This window comes from Pezoporus wallicus, unplaced genomic scaffold, assembly GCF_028554395.1.
Source record: "Pezoporus wallicus isolate ANWC-B61680 ecotype Strahan unplaced genomic scaffold, APGP_CSIRO_Pwel_v1 contig_14703, whole genome shotgun sequence".
Taxonomy (NCBI): domain Eukaryota; kingdom Metazoa; phylum Chordata; class Aves; order Psittaciformes; family Psittacidae; genus Pezoporus; species Pezoporus wallicus.
The window spans coordinates 957778-977935 of NW_026635616.1; the positions used below are offsets into that span (position 1 = coordinate 957778).

Below are 20158 nucleotides of genomic sequence, written 5' to 3' on the forward strand. Positions count from 1 at the left end.
CAAGAAACCATTTATCTCTAAGTGGCAAGAAAGTACTTTCAACTGTGTACCCACGGTCAGACACTTCAATCCATGCTGAGAGGCATAAAAATTATGACTATCAGAAGTGAGCAGTCACTAAAACACCTACAAATCCTGGTGTGTGCTGGCTTCTGGGCATGCTGCTGAATTAACTGCTGTCAAAAGCTAGGGATTTTTTGTTTGTGTGTTCAGGAGACCACTGCTTTCGGAAGTCTGAAGACTTAATGACCATGCTAAAGGATACATTTAAAAGTACTCAAATCGATAATCCATGAAAACTGAGAAAATGTTATTCATTCTGTCATTAGACTATTTCAGTTTGGAGAGCAGTTTTAACCGTGGCATGGAAAGGTATATTCCTTGCCTAAACACCATTTGAAGTACTTCCAACTCTGGAATCAAAAGTTCATTACTTTATTCACACATACTAAAAAGCTTTTCATTGTACAACTCTTACTGCAGAGCTGAAAAGAGGCACAGAGATGAAGTCCTCAGGCAGAATACAGCTGTAAGCAAATTAGAATATCCAACACAGCACAGTTTATTTGCACAGATAATCAACCAAGACTTTTTCTACTCTTCAAAACTGGGTGCTGGCTCACTTGTGATAAGCCGTAGAGTACTGGAACATGTTGGCTCATGCTTGGTGGCAGCAGGTTTGTTTTCCAACATTGGGTAATCCAAATTCCTTTTCCAAGAGATGATTTTGAGAAGCACTATTAAATGGAATAATTAATGAGAGCACAGAATACTAGAGAAGTAAACTTCCCCCCTCCTCCATTTTTTCTTTTTGTCAGTTTCAAATATTTATAAGTTTATTAAGAACAAATATGATTTTAGAAATGGGGATTTCGGCTGGTGCATGAAGTTTTTCCTTATGTTACAGTCAGGTCAGTGTACCCAGCTGTAGCACATGACACAGATTTTAGGAACACAGTTAGGGTCACATTTACAATACAAATTGGGAATGTGTTGCAACTGCATTCTTTGATTTGATTGTAATGTAGATGACTGTAAGACTAATTAAACTTCATCTGCTGTTCACAGGAGAAACCACCAGCTCTTGCTTAAGCACAGTTTAAAGACAGTTTTATATGAAACAGGTTATGACATGGTTTCACCAGCCAACGAGGACTGAGATTTTTCCATGTTATAACAAGACTCAAGACTCTAACTTTAGCCTCAATTTAAACACATTCAAAAGAGGTCTTGCTAGCGAGGTGCTAAGGCACTTCAGAATTCATTGCACATATCTGCAGATAACATTGACATAACAAATGTCTCCTGTATTTTGACGCAGATAAAATCAGTTTTCTTCTGCTGACAGCTAACCATTTGGTCAAACTGCACGGTGTTGAGCTTTATTTTCACAAGGGTTTTGAGACAGCATTCACGCCTGTCAAAACCACAGTTTGGAAAAAAAAAATAAAGTCTCTCTCCTATACAGTGTTTTCATCTGTGACTCAAAAAGCACTTCTTCAGATCACTATCATTATCTCAGTTTTCAGATAAGAAAACTAAGACACAGGGATGTGCTGCTACATGCCTGAGATCAGACCGAAGGCTGGTAGCTAAGGTAACCGAGGTACAGTCCTGTCAATAAGTTATTCCCCATTTCATGCTGATGAAATTGCAGAAGGAGCCGGTATAAAATTTAAATTATACCAGAGCAGAGGAAACATTTTGGAGGTAAAGTCCATAAATCATTACAGCAAGTCAATAGAGTCTCTAAATACAATTTAGAGCTGTCACTTTCGCAGACAAAAAAATAGTAACAAATTGCTGTAACATGGTTCCCCAGCAGCACAGAAGGGTAATACGTAATCCAGTTTACATATGATTGATAGAAGATTTACCATCAAGGTTTAGTGGACAAATCTGAACCAGAACAGGGGTTTGGAACCAAATCAATGATTTGTATCATTTTAACATAGTGTGAGGATCATCTAATCTAGTTTTAGTATTTTAGGAAACCAGTCCCCAGGAAGCAGGTAGGAACTGTTGGGTTTAATCCCAGGGTTGTATATTCCTGACAGCTCTCAGGGAACAAAGATGTATGTGAAGATTCCAGGTTTCAATGGTCCCAGAAATCTGTAGTAGCACCAACACATTTCCTTATGGAAGACTCTTTGCAGTAACTGGCTATAATTTCTAGGAAGCTTGGTTTTTCTAAAGCACCTACAGTCTCTGAGAGTCTAATACAGACTGCATTAAATAATCTCATGGAAAATTAATAATCTTCACCATTCCCAGTTTTGGGAGCTTCTTTTGCTTGGGTAAGTCTGAAATACAATTCATTTTACAGAGTGGGTTCAGCTGGTCTTAGAGCTGTTGCTGACAATTACTCTGATTATACTTCTTCTAGGTAGTTTTTGTTTTTCTGGAGGCCCCCATCCTGTAGACAGCCAACACATAAAATCTCCCCTCCAACCCTTTGCATCTGTCAGCATGTTTGTGCTTCTTGCCACATTATTTCATTTTGCAGTTATTAAGTTTACTTCAAATGCAGGCACCTAGGAAAGCGAAAGTGTCCAGGGGCAAAACAGGGATTCCACTAAAAGACTTCAGGTAGCCACTGCCTTGAGGCACAGATACAAAAGTCAGTATTTATTGTCTTGAAAACAAGATCCTTACACCTGCCCCAGCATGGGGAGAACCTGTTGGGAACCAGACAATTTAAACCCTAGTTTTGACGCACACTGTCCTCTTGGGCAACTGTCCACTCAGTCAGGGAAAGCTGTTTTCTGGCATAAAGCTGAGCTGCATAAATGCAGAGGGCAGCCCCTCTACGAACCATCGTATCACCTCGTTCTGACACCTGATGTTTCTTTCAGATTGTTACTCAAAAGCTCTGTATCTACATGTGGTCAAGTACAATTCAAGTTCAGCTCTTACGTGGTGTCACTTCTTAGTGCCTCAGTGTAGCCATATGTAAAATGGGGATAATTACTTACTTCATTAAGGTGTGGTGTTTGTAAAATGTTCGAGAGTCTCAGATGAAAAGGACTTTCCTTGCAAAATGTAATTAGAATATTATGCCAGAGGTAAGGCATAAGCCTATGATTCTACATACAGTATTTAAATACAATTACTTATCTATCCAAATCAAGAATCTGTGTTATTTCTCCATCTCTCAGCTCCTGATCCTCTTTGCCATTAATAATCTGAGTAAGCCTGACTCCAACAAATCTACTCACGTACTCCTTCAGTAGCGTGTACAAAAGGCAAAAAAGCACAGCAACTCAAAAATGGTATCAGTTCTCATTTACCACTATTTTTCATCATTTGCCATGGTTGTAAGAGTCCTTCATTTTTGGTGTCACAGTTTCAGAGGGGTACCTCCTGCAGGTGCCCACTGGTACCAGAGGCGTTTGCATACACTTTGGGGGATGTGAATCACTTTATATTAATGTAGTCTAAGGACAAAACCATCCTGCAAATTGTCTATCACTGATGACACGCAGAAGCATCTACATGTCATTCCTAACACACCATTCTTCGGCCCGTGTGATCCATTCAACATCCCTTGGTAGCCCCAGCCACCCTGATGGCACTCTTTGCACTCTCTGTCCCTACTCTCTCTTAGAGCAGCAATCAGGAGGGATTTCCTGCACCTGCAAAGCACCAGGTGTTCTGGGCATTTCACGTAGTTACCAACCACCCTGTTTCAAGCCAACTTCAGTCTTCCCCTGCTTACTGTCCAGCAAGGCACATGCATGAGGTCACCATGGGTATTTTTTCAGCCTGTCCCCTGCTCTGTGGGCAGAGGGTCACACAGAATGCAGGAGACCGAAGGGTCTGAAATGGGAAAAGCAGGAGTGCAGATCTGAAGGGCAGAAGAAGCGATGCTGTAGCGCCAAGCCAGCGGGAGATGGACAGGGACTTGTGGAACGGCAGAAGGGAGGCAGCGGGCGGCCCTGCGCACGGGAGAGAACGCCGGAGCTCCGAGGCCCGTGCTGTGCCGAGCCTCCCTTCCCTTCCCTTCCCACCCCTCCCGGGCTCCAGCACCGGCTCCCGGCCGCGACACCCCTCGGGATCGCAGGGGCGGGGCCGCGGGAGGGGAGGGGGGGACGGGACGGGGGAGTCGAGGCAAAGCAGGCGCCCCGCACCTGGCAGCTCTGCCCTCCTCGGGAGGGCTGCCGCCGGCACCCGTCCGGATTGGCAGGAGCCTGCGCCCTCCTCTTCCTCCCTTCCTTCTTTTCCCTCCTCCGCAGGGTGGGTTTCGGCCCTCCTCCTTCCTTGGGGAAAGGGGGAGTAGTTTAAAGAGAGAAAAAAAAAGAAGAGAGAAAAAGAGAAAGGAAATCCCAAGTCGCGTCCCCGACGTCTCCGGGCCTCGCGGCCGCCCCACATTCCTGGCATTCCTAAGCCGTGACTCCCTGCGCCGCCCCGGCCCCAGCCCTGCCCCGGCCCCGCCGCCTCCGGCTCGCCCGCCACTGGCCCCACTCGCCCCCGCGGGACACCAGTCCCCTCCCTCCTTCCCTTACGCTCAGCCTCCCTCCTGCCCGCACCCCGCGGGCGGCAGCCGGAGCTCAGGGCGCCCCGGCCCCCCCCCAGCTCCCGGCCGCCCCGCCGAAGCTCCCCACGTTGGCCGGGCCGGGGCGGCGGGAGCGGGTCTGCCTCCCCACCAGCTTCCCCTCCCGCGGGAGCGCGTAACGCCGGAGCCGCCGCCGAGCAGGTAAGGAGCTGCGGAGTTCGCTCGAGTTTGGGCTGGAGAGCGTCCCCGCCGCTTATCGGCCAGCCGCGCTGACTTTGAATCAGCCTTTTACTCTGCGGGAACACCCGCGTCAGACTCGCTTGTGCTCTTCGGTGTGCAGCTACGAACGCTGCTGCTTGTAAATTACCAAAAGAGCTAAGTTTGGGTTACAAATGCCAGTCGGTGACCTGCGGTAAACAAGCCTCTGATGGCCCTTCCAGCCCGTGAATTTAATCTGGTAGGCACCCAGATAACGCGGCGTTTGTATAAAATCAAGAGGTATTTGTAAGAAGCTAGGAACGGGCAGGCTACTCGTATTTACAGCGCGGTGTGCCTGTGTTTGTCGTCCCCCCGCTCGGGGGTTTACCTTGTTCTTTGTTAAGTTACAGTCAAGGCTAAAGTGGCCGTCTTGAGCAGCTCTGTAACGCCTAGTTGTGCGGGCAGGAATGACATCTGCTCTCATTCCTGATGTGGCGGAGTCGATGAATTGTTAAGGTCTCAGCAGAGCTCTCTTTATCGGGCTGTATTTGGGACGAGCGTCAGATAATGTATGTGCGGTATGTGGATACAATAATGTGTGCTAGGGCTTTCCTATCGAGAACATTGTAGCTCTGATTTGCATAAAATATTCGCATGTTGCCATTCATAAGCAACTATTCGGCTGTTTGGGACTTTAACAAGGTGGGAACAAACATTGTAAGGTAACAGTAAGTAAGTGTAACAGTAAAGGTTTGGATTCAGTGTGGTGGTACCCAAAAAGTGATCTGGGGTTTTTGGCATGTAGCCTGAAACTGTAGCTGAAAGAAATGCTTTTACAAGGAGCCAGTTCTTTCTGTTGTCTTTAAACTCCGTGTGGGTGATGGCTCCTGGGTTTGCGTATTCCAAAAGCACTTTTCTATGCTGAAGTTCTTGAGAGTTTGGAAAACTAGACATATAAAATGGCTCCCCCCAAATCACAAGCCACCACCTGCCAACCTCCATCTTACGAGAGAAGGTAGTCAGGTCTTTTGGGGGGGAGAGCCGTTAGGGGAGGCAGTCCCAGCAGGAGAGCAGGAGCTGCTCTCTGGTTGTCCGGCTCAGAGTGTCCTATCGAGTATGAGGGACAAAATACAGATTATCCAGCTTTTGCTCTTGCCCTCTGGGGGTCTGCCACTGACACCTAGTGCTTGTTACATGGTGTAAAATAAAGTGTGTGTTGATAGTATAGGAATGCAAATAAGCTTTAGGCCCTGCTCTGGTATTGGCAGTACTTTCCTCAACTTATTTTGGTTTCTTCAGGAGGCTGTGCCAGAATTGCTTACAGGCAGAGGGCACTTGTGTGTGTCTAATACGTTGTGATACAAAAGTTGGGAGCTTTGCAAATTTGGGCTTTGAAGCACGCAGCCCGTCAGCTAAAAGGTAGCTCCAAAAACCTGTGGCAGAGCTTGTGGCTGTCCCTTCTGCCTCTCCATTCGCGTGGGAGAAGCTGAGAAGCACGACTGTCTCCATGCGGCCTCGGAGGATCCGGAGGTGCAGATGAAGGCCAGAGCAAGGGCTGCAGGACTGATGTCTGTGCTGAGCAAACCGAGTTCTATGTACATATATATATGTTTCCAGTTTTAAGTATAACTTTTCCATGTTTCTGTAACAGTAGAAGCAGCTTTGTGCAGTGTTCCTGAGAGTGAATTAGCAACCAGTGTCAGTACCAGTGACTGACTTTTCTCCTGGTCCTTCTTGTCCAGCAGAGGCCCGTGACTCAGTTGTTGTAACTTACGTATGGAATGGCTTTCTATGACATACATCTGCTTTGGTGTACTTAGCAAGTTATCTTGGCCACCAGTGATTCCTCCAATTTTGTAGACAGTATTTAATACGTTGAAATAGAAGACTTGTCTACATGTTTCTGGTAACTTTGTGGCTTCTTTTTTCTGTATTTGTTTGGTACCACTGCAGCCAAAACATTTTTAAGCTAAAAGATGCATCATTCTGTGTCTTTTAATATCCGGTGGGGCTGTGTTTGATTAAATGTTGCTTAAGGAGCTCATTTTAATCTGGATTCAAGTTTAGCGTAGGTATATGGAGTGTGGAAAGTGTAATTGAACTCCAGCTCCTCAGCTGAAAGCAAGTTCTTCTCTGTTGCAATGATTAATCAGCTGAGGGGGGGTATAAACTACTGGTGGGATACAAAAGGTAGAAGGTTCTCAGCAGGCAGCACTGCTCAGGTGCATTTGGGTCCTGGTCCTGCAGAAGACCCACCCGTGTGCTTAAATTCATGTTCATGAATAGTGCTTTTGAAACCGCAGAATTTCTTTCATATCCATAATAATAAACATGTATACAAGTCTTTGCAGGAGCCAGGCTGTAATACTTGGTATGCAATAAATCTGTGCATGTGCATCCAGCTCAATTACAAGGAGATTTCAGTAAAGGCTTAATTTTTATGCTGAGCAGATGCCATAAAAGTCTTTTTTATGTCTGAGTCCATCATGGAGTGCAGCATGCCATGGCCTATTATACTTTGTGGAGTTCCACTGAGACAGATCCTGGTCTTTGAAAGCAAACTCTTACCCTGTGAATGTTCCTCCTGTGAGGAGGATGCCTGTGCACAAGAGGCACTGAAACTTTATGTGCAAAGGTCTGCTCCCATTTGTTAAATCTAGTGGTTCTCTATTCAGAGACTGTGGAAATAGCCTCAAGAACAGGAACTACAGTTCGTGACTCTTCCCTTTTTCCTTCGGGCTGTTGCAGGGAGCCAGGAGAGCTCTGCAGTGTGAAAGGATCAATGGGGTGGATGTCCAAGTGTCCAAAAGCTGTCATTTAGCTGCTGTATCAGGTTGGGTGGGTTTTGTTGACTTGGCCTTCATCTCTCTTGTGAAACAGTGTGATTTGGAGGCAGTATTTTTGGGTTGTGTGGGTTAATGGGATGGTCATTTTCCTTTTCCCCATCTCCTGATGGTGTTTGGCAATCAGAACACAAAACTGGAGCTTGCTGAACTTTTTTAAGCTAAAAGGTGTGTCAAGGTACAACTTAAATATGAAGAATCAGAATTGGTTTTGACTATTAGTCCTTGGATGTAAATCGGATTTGGCTTTCCTTGTTGAGCAGGTACGCACACTATCCTTCTGCTTGCACCTCTTCTGGTTAAATAAACCTTTAAATGATATTAATCTGTTCATTCACAGTTCATGCTTTGGTAGGCAAGAAATCTCAGTATTGGTTTTACTGATTCCTTTAAGATAGCACAGTTTGAGCTATTTTTCATTGGAATTAAGGAGAATGATTTTCACTAGCTAAATCTGGTTGTTTTGGGTTTTTTTACTCGTTAATACATAAATATAATGAAATATGTTTTGAAAGCAAATTTGCTCAATTCAAGGATGACTTCATGTGAAGGTTTGAGGGATTAGGAGCATTTTAATTTCACTGTCTTTAACATTCGATGTCCACGTAGACTCTAGTGGAATTTGTCCCAGTTTTAGTGATTTGGCAAGATTAGGTCGTGGTCAAATCAAGGTAATGTAACTACGCAAATGAAATGGCATCTGAACAATGGTGACTGGTGTTTTTTGCTTTAGATGCAGAGGAAAGTAGAGAAGTGTTAAAGACTGCCCTTCAAAGTGCTACTCAAGGTCAGCAAATCCAGGCTCAAAATGCTGTCTGGAGTTAATGATGCAAGACTGGTGCAGCACATAGCACGTAAGAGGAACGTGCACATTTGGGTTAAAATATATCCCCCTCCATCATTGCTGCCCTAATAGGCAGTCTTACATCCTATAAACTGTATGTGAGAAACTTCTGAAAGTACCTAAGGGACTATGAACTTAGCACTAATTAAGCATAAATTTAACTGTTATTAAGGTTTTCTAAACCAAAGGGTATGTGACGTTGGATGGGTGATGTACTGGGGAGAAGAGAACACTGACCTGCTACAGGCCTGCTCTGATGAGCTGTAGCTGTTGTGGCACTCTTGTGTTCTGCTCATGTGAAGAGTTTAGCATTTGAGCTTGGCTCAACACCAAGTGAGTCTTTTGGGAGCTACCACTCTCCAATCCTCCAGGTGTGTACTTTTTCTTATGACTTAGAATACTCTTTTTTTCTTACTTTAAGGCAATGTAAACCTTAAAGCACAACGTGATGTAAAAACAACTCTGAAAAGAGGGTGTTGAATGTGTATGTTGGTGATCTAATAAACTGGATGAATGATGGTGTGCCAAAACTTGCTAATGATGCAGAAGTATTTTGATTAGGCAAGATTGAAGATGACTGAGAAATTGAAAAGGGAATCCAAGGAAGCTGGGTAAAAGGGAAGCACAGCAGATGATGTTGATAAATTCAAGAATATGCATGTTGGAATAATCAAATGACTTGTTCATGTTACTGGGTTGTAAGTTAAGTGTATTAAGGGAGGGAGATTTAAACAAGGTTTTATTGGAACATGTGTACCTCCTTAATGCTTAGCACTGGGCAGAAAAAAATGCCATATTTGTTGTGCAATGCTGTGTTAACACAAAGGACGTTATTAAACTAGTGCTCACATTCACCTGGAATAAATAATTTGTGGTCTCCTAACAAAGAAGAGAGATGGAAAATATTACACGAAATTGAAGTGAAAATACTTGTGTGGTTTTGTTTCAATCAGGTCAGAGGAGGTAGGATATATATGTGCAAAATAATGATTCACCATTAATAAGTGATAATTCCATTACCCTTTGATACAATGACTAGTTATAGGGAGTAGTTTGAAAGACAATGTGTATAATAATATACTTAAATAACTTCTTTTGTATAAGTAATTGTAATATTTACTGCCAAAGCAGATGATGGATGCTGGAGAGGGATGCTTTGTTGGGGACTGTAGCAATAGGACAAGGGGTGATAGGTTTAAACTGAAACAGGGCAAGTTCAGGTTAGCTATAAGGAAGAAGTTCTTTACTGTGAGGCTGGTGAGGCACTCGAACAGTCTGCCCAGAGAAGTGGTAAATGCCCCATCCCTGGCAATGTTCAAGGCCAGGTTGGACAGAGCCTTGGGCGACATGATCTAGTGTGAGGTGTCCTTGCCCGTGGCATGGGGTTGGAACTTGATGATCTCAAGGTACTTTCCAATCCAAACCATTCTGTGATTCTATGATTCTATGATATAAATGAAATTAAGATCTTGGTAGGATGAGAAAGATAAGTAACTGTTCCTAGGGACAGGAGGAACAGTCACAGATACAGCTGAAGGGGTGCTAACTGCAGTACTCTAGGGCACAATCAACGCTACCTGATACGGACCAAGACATTTCTTTTAGGGACAGATCATCTTGTAAGTGCCTGCTATGGTATTTCATATGTTTTCTTACTGGGTAAGCTGCTGTTAAAAACAGGCTATTGGGCTCATGTGTTGACCCACTATAGCAATTTAATCTCTGTACTATACTATGAATGATGGTGGCTTTAATTAAATACTAATGCAGGTAGAATTGAAAGTTTGGGGGTTTATATGTGTTCAGGCTTGATGGAAAGTATATCTTTGCCTTTAAGTCTTTAACACAATAAAGTTTGATGTTTTAATTTATTGAACCTTGCTCTGATGCAGCCTGGGCTGGGGTAGAGAGCAGAAATGACAGCCTTCATATAAAAGGCAGATAACATTGGTATCTGTTATTAATCAGTTTGGTTATAATGATAGATGGTTTCTAGTATGTGCTTTAATGGGCAACTAGAAATACTTATATACAAATATACATATTTTGTATATTTATATATACAAATTTGCACATTTTTATAAACATTTGTATATACAAATATACAAAAGGAATGTTTTGTAATCTGTGTGGTTAATACAAATATTTGTGAGTTCTGTACCAATGGTAGGTGTGTGTTTGTGAGAAATACGAGGATCAGGTTTTGGGGGTAACTACATCTTGTGCAACTTAGCGGGTCTTTCAAAACAAATGATGTCAAAGCAATAGTAGGCCAACACCGTGGAATTCTTGCACATCTACAGGCTATAAATGTGAATCTGTTACAGTAGAGCAAGTGGGGATCATGACTGATCTGAAAATCAGCACCTCACGTTAACAGGTTAATGTATGGAGGGTGTAAGCTTTGCCTCTGAAAGTTTCAGGAAACTCTAGTGTAACTTAAAGTATAAAAAGCAAAGACTTTAGCAACTTTTAGGTGCTCTGACCAACCATAATGAGCTGTCTCACAGGCTGCCTGCCTGCTGTCTGCAAAATCAAACGTGGACTGATTTTCTGACTTCCCCTGAAAGGCTGAAGCTGTTTTGGGGGTAGCCTTGCACTGCTTTTCTGAGCTCAGAAAATAAGGTTAATGAGAAGGCCTTTGTTGGTGAAGGTGCATCAAAGCGGTGGCCTCCTTTGGGATTCCATCCCTTGACCCTTGGGCTGGGTTTGAAGCGTAGCTGCCCAAAGGACGCTGGGCAGGGCCTTGGCTGGGGAGAAGTTGGCTGTGTAGGAGAAGCAGAAGGTTGCCAGTAGTTGTTTGAACCTGTTTTTGTGCAATTCTTGTTTTTACAACTGAGAGAATAGTTTGCATTCCTAAGGTTTTTTAGATTAGCTCTTATCACGGAACTCCCTCTTTTGAGAGGAGACATTCACTACCTTGTAGATAAAATACCTTTAGCTTTTATTGATGATGATAACTAAGGTAGGGTTTTGGACAAGTCTGAGCAAGAGCAGGGGACTTTGCCAGTCACAGATTTAACCAACAGAAGCTGGATCCCTTTTTTGATGTTTACTGCTACATGCCATTTTCATTGCTACTCCTTCCCTCAGCACTTCCATTTGTTCTTTCAAAGCAAAACTGTATCCTGTTGGTAGTGGAAACTCTGCATTTTCTGAGGGTGTGATATGCAGCACTTAGGTGGGACAACGTAAAGGAATTTCCACACAAAACCTTGTGCCTGTTGTTTACTGGGACAGAGGGAGAGGAGAGAGAAAATCAATACATCCAGAGGCCTAATTCACCTCTGTGCTGAGGGTGAGTAAAACTTCTGATGCCTTTGGGGGGAGCAGGCCTTGAAAGTCCTAGCCCACGTGTAAAAAAGGAGAGATTCCTGAGGAAATCTGACTTCTCCCTGAAGAGCTTTCTGAGGGGCTCAGTGTGAACAGATCTGCCTCAGGAGGAAGCGCTCTGATGAGCTTTGGGGGCAATGGGGAAACAGGCATGTGAAATGATGGTAATTCTTTTGCCCTTGGTTGGCCTACTTTAAGAGCTACTCAGTAAGAATGGCATCTGTTTACATTGTTCACAGTGCTGTGAAGATTCAGTCTGTTTAGGACCATACCTTGGCCAGTTAACCACATAAAGATGTTGGCTACTAACGTCAGGGGATGGCTGATGCAGTCTTTTGCTGATAGAGAGAAATATTTCCAGAGGTTCAGAGCTCTGGTAGGTTCAGAATGGGCAGTGCACAGGGCAAGTTTCTGCTTGTGAATAGAACAACTTACGTAGACATATTTGAGTGAAGGTCCTGTGATTCCTTGCACCTTTGCCAAGACTGTGTTGTGGGAATCTGTGACAACAGAGCTAAATCACAGTATTGATACTTGAATGGTGCTGCTTCCCGCTTTGTTGATTCTTTCTGAGAACAGAGCAAGGCAATGGCAGGGTTTTCTTGTGAGTCTTATTCCCTGTGTCCCTGTTGGTAGCCTGGTGGCCCAGAATGGATTTGTGCATAGTTGGAAATCTTGTTCCTAAAGCAGAACTGAAATATTGCAGGAGAGTATTATTGAGGCAGCTTAGCATTTAGCATCCAGACACAGAGTATGTTTGTAGCTAGTAATTTCACTTCCAGTTTTATTTTTATTAGCTTTCTTCCTGCTAAGCAGGACATAAAAGCTGCCGTTTCAAGATGGAAGTTATTTTGCCTCTTAGATACTTTAGGGCTTTTAGTATGCGGTTTAATGTTTTCCTAACTTAATGTTCTGTAGAGAAAAGTGTAAATAAAAACTATGCTGTATATGGAGAGTTAGATTTAGTTTAATAATTAATGGCTTTTATTTGCTTTCTGCATTACAGAATGTGCTGGGATCTTTGCAGATAGCTAAAGGCATAGTATGTGTCTTGAATTACAACCTAAGGAAGAAGAGAAGAAATGGTTTGGTGCAGTAGGCAAATGGTGTGTTGGAGAGAGCAGGTATCTATGTGAGGATTTGGGTTTCCTTGGTCATAGCCTGTCCTTCCCTGTAGCTGGTTAATTTCTTAGTTTTTCTGGTTTCTGTCTTTAATTGGGAAATTGTCTTAAACACATGCATTTGAATATGCAAATTCAGAAAGGCCCATTTCCTGCAAGTTTCCACTTCAGTAATTAAGAGCCAGTTATGTCAGAAGAGAATTACTGATACCACCTCAGGACTTGACTTCATGAAGCGATGAGCATGCCCCGGAGCTGGAATGGAGGCAAGCACCTTTAAGAAGAATGCAGTAGCTTGGAGTATGGGATCGTCTCTACTTGCTCTGTGTTAGTTTTGCTCTAGCGCTTCTTGTTCTTTGTTGCTGGTGTAGTAACCTAAAACTTGCTCACAGAGCAGCTCTGAGTGTTTGTCTTATACATTTGCATGTAACTCCTCACTGCTGAAAGGGTGAATGATTAATGTGGGTAGGATGTGCTTTCAGAAACCATGAAACCTTGCCTAACGGTGGCCCAGTTGTTTCTTCTGACCTACAAATAAGGTTTATCCAGAGACTGATCTATTCTTACAGTTTTCCTAGAACCTGGCTTAGGAATGACAGTTGTCACCCCTGCACTAGGTAATCGTTTGAACCATCTGACAAGACGTGGGTACACAGTAGAGACACATCGATAACATCAGTTTTTGTTGATGTTATATGTAAGGTTTCTCTCCTGCTTTTGTATTTTTGGCTTGGGTTACAATAGGAGTTTTTAATGTGTAGCTTAACTGTGGATGTGTTCAGCGTCCTGGACAAGTGCCACTAACTCTCTGCATGCGGCTGTGCAATTGTGCACTTCCTTCCCCTCCATGAGCAGTATGAAGTGGTTGTGACTGGCAGGACCGTGAGCTTGCAGTGATAATACAGTAAGTTCCATGCAAGTAAATACTTTTAAATGAATGGGGTGTTAAGCTAACTGCAGAGAACACTGTCCACTCTTAAATACCACTGAATTTTGCTTTCTCTGTCGTCCTCAGTAGTATGGATTCATCATGTAATTCATTTTTTACTTGGGGTTGGAATCAGAGCAAATGCATTTCTGTCTGTCCACGTTGTATGTTGTAATCAAACAGAGCCACAGAGGATGTGACGGTGACTGGGAAGGATATCCTCAATATTTTCTTAGGATGAAAATAACCAGACTTGTGCATGGTTATATTCAGAAGGCTTTTTGCTATGGCCTGAGTGAGCTGTGGCTACAGTTCAGAAAGCAGAATGTGTGTGTTAACTGTTGAGTGCCTTTTACAAAAGCTAAAACACGGGAATGAAGTCAGATAACATTTAGAACTTACGTGTTGAAAAGGACCCTTTGGTAATATAGTGAATAAAATGATTTTATCAGTCTATGGCAGAATCTAAATTGTTTATGAGGAGAAACTTCCCTATAAGTAGTTCTATGATTTATTGTATTAATCTCTCAGGAATACCAACTGTGTTGTTGGGACCATGTTACAGTAACGCGAGGCAGTCCACTAGAACAGGCACTGGAAGGTCTGAGCCTCTGAGAGAACCAGGCAAGTTTCTGGCCCTGGAATCACATAGGTCCCTTTCTTCACAGGGGCTTGAAACAATGAAGTCATTTTACAGTTAAGCCCATGTCATATTAGCTCCCGTGGTTGTTATTTTTCCACAGCTCTGTTAAGGTTGGGTTACTGAACATGGGAAAAAGTTGAGGGTTTGGGTTTTTTTTGTTTGTGTGTTCTGGTTCACACCCCCCCCACCCCCCTTTGGGCATTTAGTGTGCTTTTTTAGCACATAATAGTGCTAAAATAGTGCTATTTTTTCTAGTACTGTGGTGAAACAGTACTTTGAAACCAATCCAGAGATATTTAAGTAACTAGTTTTGGCAGAATTGTGTTTTGGGGCCCTCGTGAACAAAGTGACCTCCTTTATAGTATTTCATCCTTTTGTACCTGTATTGGTAATGCTCTTCATTTGCTGTATCCTGACGCTTTTGAAAGGCTGTATATTTGTTGACCCATGGGTATTCCTGCCTTGAGGTGTGATGCCCAAGCTGCTTTCATGGTAGCTACGCCAGGTGACCAGGTTTCATCAGACATCATTAGACCTGCTGTCTACAACATGTTTTAAGCAAGGTGGTAGATGCATTTCAGAGAGGACCAGTATGGGCAGGAACTGTTTGTGTGGTGACTTAAATGTAGATTTCCTCCACTGCTGTCTCAAATGATTTTACTGGCATGTGTGATGATGTTTGTGTAAAGGGGTCAAACCTAAAAGCATTTCATCAGTGTAAGGAACTGATAGTGCTGAGTATTGAGTGCTAGCTGCAGTGGAAGGGACTATGCACCAAACAGTGCAGAATCTGTGCTGGATGGTGTTGTCAGAGTTGGGGGTTTATTAAGTCTTTATGCAGTGAGTCCTCTGCCTGGTAGGAAAAGACATTGAGGAGAACTTGAAATTTGTGTTGTTCTTTTCCTTTGTAGCTTTTGTTTTAAAAGGGAGTATATATCTCATCCCTGTGATGGTAGAGAAATATAGGAAAGGCAAATGAGGTTTATAAAAGACCAAAGGTAGATAGTTTAAGAGTAGTTCTGTCAACTACTGAAAACCATTAATCTTTAGCCCCCCAAATGTGATGTGTTTTATTACAGGCTCTGTATGATTGCATCATGAACAGCCTATGACCACAACCACTGTGGCATTTTGCACTAGATAAGTGGTGTTTAGACATGGCCGTAAGCTTTACTTGTGCAGTTTATATCTCTCAGGAGTTAGAAATATATCGGACAAAGAAAATCTCCCTTTGGATTTAGGAGACTTTGAAATACAGGAATCGGTTCCAGTATTTTATTGTAGCATTTGGTTATGCCTTTAAAGACTGTGTGTAAACTCTTTTGTATTATATTTTCAGTGATTTGTATACCTTCATTCCTTCTTGAATTAAGGAACATGGCAATAAACAGTGGTTCTGATGGTCTGGTAGAAGTGTAAGCAGAAGATGTTATCGAGTGTGTGGAAGCAGTTCCTGTACTGAGTTTGTTCAAACATAGATGCATTAGCTCATGAACAGCGAGAGCTTTACAAGGACAAACTGCAAGGCTGGAGGAAGTTAGACACAAAAGGGTGCCCCATTGCCATGTCTGGTGAGACTGACCACTGATTATCCTTGTCCCGCCAGGATCATGATGACAAACTGCTTTATGTCCTTTGGCCAGATAGACTATAAGGCAATTGAGACTTTGTTAGGTTAAATTCAGACCTCTTCCTGCAGATGGTTATGGAGCCAGCATAATTAGACCAAAAGGGCTCAAAATCTCGTGCAAGAAGCCAGTACAATACACATGGATTCAAAGAATTGGAAGTTTAAGTGTTGCAGTTGGGTAAATGTTAGCATTGTAACACAGCTCACATCGTTATGTTACCTGCTAGGAGAGCGGAAAGTTACAACTCAGTTATTCAGGACTGTAGTAAATCTAGTCAATACCTCATACTCCTGACATCTGTCAGTGTGGTGGTATGATTATTTACCTTGGCGCTGCAAGCTCCAAGCAGGAAGTCCAGTTGGTGAGCGCTGCATCCCAAAGCCTCCGGTGTCTGCTTACCAGCATAACCTGCAGCCCTGATTACCAAACCAGAGTGTTTGTGTGAGCAGAGGCTTGCAGGATCAGGACATCACTTTGTAATAGGAAATGGCATTTCCAAAGGTGAGTGTGTTGAAAGGGTCAGTAACTCTTGACAACTTGTTGCAAAGGGAGTTCTGTTGGAGGATTATTACTTGTAAAGTCAATTGCTGTAGGGTTTTTTTTTTCCCAAACAAAAAACCTGTAGTGGTCAGACTGTGCTCAACCTGAGATCCTTTAGCAGTGGTTTTAGCTATGTCTGGGAATAAGTAAACACCTAAAATCATCTCTGGTTTTGTCAGCTCTCTGGTAACGTGCTTGCTTCCTGTGTTGTGGCAGTAATCGTTAGATTAGCTGTGTTTAAACTTCCTGTCTCACCAAGGCTTTTTCCAGTATTTTTACAATATCCTTCAGGAGGTATCCATGTCATGTTTCTGGAACAAAGGGTTTGCTTAAATTAGTGGGGTTTCCCCCTTTTTTTACCCTCTTAACTACATTCTTTCTTTGTCTGAAACAGCTTTCCAGCTCTGATACTTTCTCAGGTTTCTTTTTCTTTATTTTTTTAGCTTTATTTTGTTGGCAACGGCAGATGTTACAATGATACGCAGGCTAAAAAAGCGTAATGCTACTTCTGTCTGCAACTGGTGCTCTTTAATAACTTGTACAAAAAGCTGAACAACCTATTTACTTGTATCACTTGTTATTCTCTCTCTGTGAAGTACTCCAGGGTTTCCAGTGAACTTCTGAGTGTGGTGCATGTGCTGTAGGAGCAGTGTCCTTCACTGTGCCGGAGATTGGTGCCTTGAGTTTGCATGAGTCAAGAGAGGGCTTTAGCATGTGGTATTATGGAGTGGGGATTTTGGTTGCCTGCTTCCAGTGGGTGAGATGTCTATGTATGAGGAAAGGGGTAAACTCATCTATGTGATATCTCAGGTTAGGCAATAAAAATGGCATGAACTGTGTTGTTCACCTGCTCTTACGAGCCATTTTACTCTTGGCATTTTGTGGGGATACTGCTGCTTAATAGATTAATACTGCTGCTTAATAGATAATAGACCCTTCAGCTGTGAACTCTAGCTGGGAAAATAAGTGGCTGAGATGCAGTGTCATTGTTCCTGTTCAGGGTAGGCATACTGAGTACATAAGTCTTGAAACAGGTAAGTTTTAGCATATTCCTTTACCGTTAAGCATGGAAATTGTGGGCACTGAAAATAACGAGGATGCTGTATTTTACCTGTGCTGGTTTACTTACCAAAGAAAAATCTAGGCATGAGGTTTTCAAGCAAAAAGTGGAGCTGAATTTCCACAACAGTGAGGCAGAACTCCTCCGGGACAGTCTGGCCTTAGTTATACCATGGGTAAACATCTTGCCGATGCTGCGTACCCAGCTCAGACTTATAGAACCATAGAATAGTTAGGGTTGGAAAGGACCTTAAGGACATCTGGTTCCAACCCCCCTGCCATGGGCAGGGACACCTCACGCTAAACCATGTCACTGCGTGTTCCTTATGCTTAAGTCTCATTTTCCACTAACATGCCATTACTTGCTAGAGTGGGGGTTTGCCTGTAATGTTGATGAGACTGCAGCTTTTAGTGTAAGTGAAGATTGAAGTGACACTTGAATGTGAAGGTCTTTAAGCCTGTCTTTAGGTTTTACCCCTCTGGTTAAACTCTTTTGGCTTTGCAAATGCAGCCGCTGCCTTGCCAGTTGGTGTTTCTGTGTGGATTTCCTACCAACTCTTATGTTGCTGCTGTCGAGTTTGCATTGGCTCCTTTTGTGTTCTTTTGCATTCAGATGTAATGCTGAGTTTGGGAGTTATCATGATAACATTTAGGTTTTTTTTCATATTTCATGTTTTGGGATGCTGAATATATTCTTGATTCATTCCATGTGAATTGTTACTTACAGTTTCCCATGACAGTTTCTTTCTCTGTTCGTTGATTCATTTATTGCATCATCTGGGTTCTTTCCATATATGCATCTATAGTAGAGCTGAATGGGAGAGTTTGCCCTAGTTTGACACCAGCACTCACATTCATCCACTAACTCAATTCCGTGTTTACCTAAGTTGTGGCAGTGGCACTGTGGTATCAAATCTTGATTTTGCTCCATGATGATGCTGCTTTGTAGCTACAGTAATTTAATTTCTTTGCTTCTATTATTTTAGAAAGTGTCAGGTTTATGGTTTGTATTTTTAGTCTATGTTGCTAGTAATAAGCAGCCCCTTCCTTCCCCTTAAAGGATAGTTTCAGGGCATGCAGATTGGTTTCTTCCACTCACTTGCCTGTGTTGTGCTCTTCATTTAAGTGTCATTGTCCTGATGGAAATTAAACAAAAGCCCAATTAGGTCTCACACTATATTGGAAAGGAGCTTGCCAGGATTTGAGAGTAGAACAAAGGATGTTTCATTGACAGATTTCTTCAGAGGAAGATGTCTCCGTGGAAGTCTGCAAAGCAGCACACGTGAAGCTATTGTAGTTATTACTAGATGACCTTTGAAGGTCCCTTCCAACCTAAACTATTCTATGATATTCACAAAAACTGAACACTTAATATTTTTGTTTTAAAAGTTGTCACTTGAAGTCATTTGGGGAGTGGAAAGAGAAGAATGAGTTAGAACAGGGTTTTTTCCAAACTGTGCCTTGCTGTTGGCATTCCTTCTGCAGAGTAAAGTGATTTGGGAAAGGGAAGAAAACACGCAAGATGAAGAGGGAACAGCCCAGAAGAACCTTCTTCTTCAACAGGAGTCTTTAGATGGTTACAGGACCACTGCTTTATTGCCTGAAGACTTGTGAGGAGTCTGAAGAGAGAACGTTCCCGTCGGGTCCCTAGATTTCTCTCTCTTTTACCGTTAACCTTTATTTGAAGCCAAGGCTCTGTACCACTGTATATCAAACCCAAGACAATAATTGTCAACAGTTCCAAGCACGTGTATACATTACGATGTTTGATTTCCACTGAGCCATAAACGCTCTTTGTCCTTTACCTTTTACTAGCTATTGGCTATTCCTTGTGGACAGGAAAGCTGTGTTTAATGCTTTGTAAAGTGGCCATCAGTTCCTTGCTTTTATCTCTCTTCAGCATAAATTATTTTGAGCAAGGCCACAGGACTGTTCTGGCCAAGATTTGCAGGTGCCCCTTGTGAAAAGCCATTTCAGGATAAAGGCTTAATCTGACTGTTTCTTTCCTCCCCTTCTCTCTATTTCACCTCTCCTTGAAGAACACTAATCCTGAGCCATAGGAGCCCGTGGCTGGTCATCTCCCTCCTCCATGGCTCACTTCTGGTGTGTTTTTGTCATTTTCAGAATTAACCCTTGCCTGGATAAGACAAAGGATTTTCTTCTACCTTTAAGCTTAGAAACCTGGTGTGTGCTGCCATCGCAATATTTCTAATGGGAAATTCAGCCCCTAATTATCAAATTAGATGCACATTCTGCTTTTTTTGGCATGCCTTGCCTTCAGCCCATCTGTCAGGTTGGCACTGTGCCTCAGAAAGTAGCCGACCAGTTTCAGCTGAGCAGGAGAGCCAACCGAAGATGGGTTAAGAGAGGCAGCCCGCAGAACACTTTATGTTCGATTCCTCTTGCCAAAAGCTCTTCCTGTTTGCAAACAATGTCAGCTTAAGCCCGTATGCTTCATTACATGGGATGACATCTGTGGAGACAGATGCAGGGATGACAGTACAAATGACATTTGATAAGGAA

General features: G+C 42.9%; 1 protein-coding gene across 2 annotated transcripts in view; it reads left to right on the forward strand.

Annotated features, from left to right (window-relative positions):
- PTPN14 (protein tyrosine phosphatase non-receptor type 14) overlaps positions 1–20158 on the forward strand; it is a 121574-nt gene that overhangs the window by 3876 nt on the left and 97540 nt on the right. Inside the window, exon 1 of one of the 2 annotated variants that reach the window (XM_057397039.1) lies at positions 4280–4696. The exons of the other annotated variant lie outside the window; for it this stretch is intronic. The gene's annotated coding sequence lies outside the window, so the exon portion shown is untranslated. Of the gene's footprint in view, positions 1–4279; positions 4697–20158 lie in introns of those variants that run through there. 2 annotated transcript variants of the gene reach the window in all.